At 37.7% G+C, this 4,866-nt stretch overlaps 1 non-coding gene across 1 annotated transcript; it reads right to left on the bottom strand.

The window, feature by feature from the left end:
- Positions 1-1,620: 1,620 nt before the first annotated feature.
- Positions 1,621-1,728, bottom strand: LOC112724578 (small nucleolar RNA R71). The gene has a single exon (XR_003163734.1). It is a non-coding gene; the product is annotated as a small nucleolar RNA R71 (small nucleolar RNA).
- Between the last annotated feature and the right edge of the window lie 3,138 nt (positions 1,729-4,866).

The following is a 4,866-nucleotide window of genomic DNA, read 5'->3' as shown; positions in this document are numbered from 1 at the left end:
CATGTTTTTTGTTTGAGTCTTGAGTCATATCATAAGTTTGGTGTCACATGCATATGCATCTAGCATTTTTCGAAAATTTCATGCATTCATAGTGTTCTTCATGATCTTCAAGTTGTTCTTGGTAAGTCTTCTTGTTTGATCTTGATGATTTTTTGTTTTGTGTCTTTTCATATTTATCATATGCATTTTTCGTTTCTTAGAGTCTAAACATGAAAGATTTCTAAGTTTGGTGTCTTGCATATTTTCTTTGCATTAAAAATTTTTCAAAAATATGTTCTTGATGTTCATCATGTTCTTCAAAGTGTTCTTGGTGTTCATCTTGACATTCATAGCATTCTTGCATGCATTCATTGTTTTGATCTAAAAATTTCATGCATTGCATAATTTTCATGTTTTTCATAAAAATTTCAAAAATAAAAAAAAAAATATCTTTCCCTTCTTCTCTCATCAAATTCGAAAATTTGGATTGACTTTTTCAAAGTTTTTTTTAAAATCAAGTTGTTGCCAATGAGTCAAATCAAATTTTCAATTTGAAAATCCTATCTTTTTCAAAATCTTTTTCAAAAAATCAAATCTTTTTCAAAATTCTTAGTTATTTTCGAAAATTCCAAAAATATTTTTCAAAAATCTTTTTCTTATTTTTCCATCAAATTTTCGAAAATAATATGATCAATTAATGTTTTGATTCAAAAATTTGAAGTTTGTTACTTGCTTGTTAAGAAAGATTCAAACTTTGAGTTCTAGAATCATATCTTGTGATTTCTTATGAATCAAGTCATTAATTGTGATTTTAAAAATCAAATCTTTTTCAAAAACTAATTTCTATCATATCTTTTTCAAAAATATCTTCTTATCTTATCTTTTTCAAAAATATCTTTTCAAAATATCTTTCCTAACCTCCTAACTTCCTATCTTTTCAAAATTTGTTTCAACTAACTAACATTACTTCCTCACATCATCACCAAATTCGAACCCCCTACTCTATCTGTGTTCGAATTTCTTCTTCTTTTCTTCTACTAACAATAAGGATCCTTTTTACTGTGACATAGAGGACTCCTCTTCTTTTCTTTTGTTCTCCTCTTTCTTATGAGCAGGGACAAAGAAAAAGGCATTCTTGTTGAAGCTGATCCAGAACCTGAAAGGACACTGAAGAGAAAATTAAGAGAAGCTAAACTACAACAATCCAGAGACAACTTGATTGAAAATTTCGAACAAGTAAAGGAGATGGCAGCCGAACCCAACAACAATGCAAGGAGAATGCTTGGTGACTTTACTGCACCTAATTCCAATTTACATGGAAGAAGCATCTCCATTCCTGCCATTGGAGCAAACAACTTTGAGCTTAAACCTCAATTAGTTTCTCTGATGCAGCAGAACTGCAAGTTTCATGGACTTCCATCTGAAGATCCTTTTCAGTTCTTAACTGAATTCTTGCAGATATGTGATACTGTTAAGACTAATGGAATAGATCCTGAAGTCTACAGGCTCATGCTTTTCCCTTTTGCTGTAAGAGACAGAGCTAGATTATGGTTGGATTCTCAACCTAAAGACAGCCTGAACTCTTGGGATAAGCTGGTCACGGCTTTCTTAGCCAAGTACTTTCCTCCTCAAAAGCTGAGCAAGCTTAGAGCTGATGTTCAAACCTTCAGACAGAAAGAAGGTGAATCCCTCTATGAAGCTTGGGAAAGATACAAACAGTTGACCAAAAAGTGTCCTTCTGACATGCTTTCAGAATGGACCATCCTAGATATATTCTATGATGGTCTGTCTGAGTTATCTAAGATGTCATTGGACACTTCTGCAGGTGGATCCATTCACCTAAAGAAAATGCCTGCAGAAGCTCAAGAACTCATTGACATGGTTGCTAATAACCAGTTCATGTACACTTCTGAAAGGAATCCTGTGAGTAATGGGACGCCTATGAAGAAGGGAGTTCTTGAAGTTGATACTCTGAATGCCATATTGGCTCAGAATAAAATATTGACTCAGCAAGTCAATATGATCTCTCAGAGTCTGCATGGAATGCAAGCTGCATCCAATAGTACTCAAGAGGCATCTTCTGAAGAAGAAGCCTATGATCCTGAGAACCCTGCAATAGCAGAGGTAAATTACTTAGGTGAACCTTATAGAAACACCTATAACTCATCATGGAGAAATCATCCAAATTTCTCATGGAAGGATCAAAAGCCCCAACAAGGCTTTAATAATGGTGGAAGAAACAGGTTTAGCAATAGCAAGCCTTTTCCATCATCAACTCAGCAACAGACAGAGAACTCTGAATAAAATGCTTCTAATTTAGCAAATCTAGTCTCTGATCTATCTAAGGCCACTGTAAGTTTCATGAATGAAACAAGGTCTTCCATTAGAAATTTGGAAGCACAAGTGGGCCAGCTGAGTAAAAGGATCACTGAAATCCCTCCTAGTACTCTCCCAAGCAATACAGAAGAGAATCCAAAAGGAGAGTGCAAGGCCATTGACATAAGCGCCATGGCCGAACCTATGAGGAGAGGAGAGGACGTGAATCCCAAGGAGGAAAACCTCTAGGGACGTCCAGTGATCAATAAGGAGCTTCCCTCTGGGGAACCAAAGGACTCTGAGGCTCATCTAGAGACCATAGAGATTCCATTGAACCTCCTTATGCCCTTCATGAGCTCTGATGAGTATTCCACTTCTGAAGAGAATGAGGATGTTACTGAAGAGCAAACTGCCAAGTTTCTTGGTGCAATCATGAAGCTGAATGCCAAATTATTTGGCATTGATGCTTGGGAAGTTGAACCTCCCTTGTTCATCAATGAACTAAGTGATCTGGATCAACTGACATTGCCTCAGAAGAGACAGGATCCTGAAAAGTTCATAATATCCTGTACCATAGGCACCATGATCTTTAAGGCTCTGTGTGACCTTGGTTCAGGAATAAACCTCATGCCCCTCTCTGTAATAGAGAAACTGGGAATCTATGGGGTGCAAGCTGCTAAAATCTTACTAGAGATGTCAGCAGCTCAAGAAAACAGGCTTATGGACAAGTAGAAGATGTATTAGTAAAGGTTGAGGGCCTTTACATACCTACTGATTTCATAGTCCTGGATACTGGAAAGGAAGAGGATGAATCCATCATCCTAGGAAGACCTTTCCTGGCCACAGCAAGAGCTGTGATTGATGTTGACAGAGGTGAAATATTCCTTCAATGGAATGAGAACTCCCTTGTATTCAAAACTCAAGGATCCCCCTCTGCAACCATAGAGAGGAAGCAGGAAAAGCTTCTCTCCAAGCAGAGTCAACTAGAGCCCCCACAGTCAAACTCTAAGTTTGGTGTTGGGAGGCCACAACCAAACTCTAAGTTTGGTGTTGAACTCCCATATCCAAACTCTAAGTTTGGTGTTGGAGAGTTTCAACAAAGCTCTGCACATCTGTGAGGCTCCATGAGAACCCACTGTCAAGCTATTGACATTAAAGAAGCGCTTGTTGGGAGGCAACCCAATGTTTATCTAATTCTTATTTTTATTGTTTTTCATGTTTTCTTAGGTTCATGATCATGTGGAGTCACAAAATAAAAATAAAAATTGAAAACGGAATCAAAAACAGCAGAAGAAAAATCACACCCTGGAGGAGCATCTGTCTGGCGTTCAAACGCCAGAACAGAGCATAGTTCTGGCGCTGAACGCCCAGAATGGGAGCATCCTGGCGCTGAACGCCCAGAACAAGCATGGTTCTGGCGTTCAACGCCAGAAATGGCAGCAAAGGGGGCGTTGAACGCCCAAAATGGGCACCAACCTGGCGCTGAACGCCCAGAGTTGTGTGCAAGGGCATTTTGCATGCCTAAATTGGTACAGGGATGTAAATGCCTTGACACCTCAGGATCTGTGGACACCACAGAATCATCTCAGGATCTGTGGACCCCACAGGATCCCCACCTTACCTCCTCATAATCCTAGTTTTTATTTCCACATCTTCTTCTTCATCTATCCCTTCTTCTTTTGCTCAAGGGCGAGCAACATTCTAAGTTTGGTGTGGTAAAACAATTATGTAAAGGATCTATAGCTCAGTGGTAGAACATTTGACTGCAAATCAAGAGATCCCTGAGATACCTCAGGGGATACATTTTTCTCCACACAATTATTGGAAGCAACTAAGGGTGGAACATCAAGAGCACTCCATCATCCTTCATGAAATCAGAGAAGATCTAAAAGCAATGAAGGAGGAGCAGCCAAGGCAAGGAAGAGACATAGAAGAGCTCAAGGACATCACTAAGGTGGACTCATTCCTTGTTCTTACTTTCTCTGTTTTTCGCTTTCTATGTTATGTGCTTATCTATGTTTGTGTCTTCATTACATGATCATTAGTAGTAGTAACTATGTCTTAAAGTTATAAATGTCCTATGAATCCATCACCTCTCTTAAAAAAAAAAAAAACTGTTTTAATTCAAAAGAACAAGAAGTACATGAGTTTTGAATTTATCCTTGAACTTAGTTTAATTATATTGATGTGGTGACAATGCTTCTTGTTTTCTGAATGTATGCTTGAACAGTGCATATGTCTTTTGAAGTTGTTGTTTAAGAATGTTAAATATGTTGGATCTTGAAAGAATGATGACTAGGAGACATGTTATTTGATAATCTGAAAAATCATAAAAATGATTCTTGAAGCAAGAAAAAGCAGCAAAGAACAAAGCTTGCAGAAAAAAAAAATATATAGAAAAAAAATATAGGCGAAAAAAAAAATTAGAAAGAAAAAGAAAAAGCAAGCAGAAAAAGCCAAAAGCTCTTAAAACCAAGAGGCAAGAGCAAAAAGCCAATAACCCTTAAAACCAAAAGGCAAGGGCAAATAAAAAGGATCCCAAGGCTTTGAGCATCAGTGGATAGGAGGGCC

The sequence above is a fragment of the Arachis hypogaea genome, chromosome 11 (genome assembly GCF_003086295.3).
Source record: "Arachis hypogaea cultivar Tifrunner chromosome 11, arahy.Tifrunner.gnm2.J5K5, whole genome shotgun sequence".
Classification (NCBI taxonomy): Eukaryota; Viridiplantae; Streptophyta; class Magnoliopsida; order Fabales; family Fabaceae; genus Arachis; species Arachis hypogaea.
Note: the sequence above shows the minus strand (reverse complement) of the source record. Positions and strands in the feature narration are given on the sequence as shown.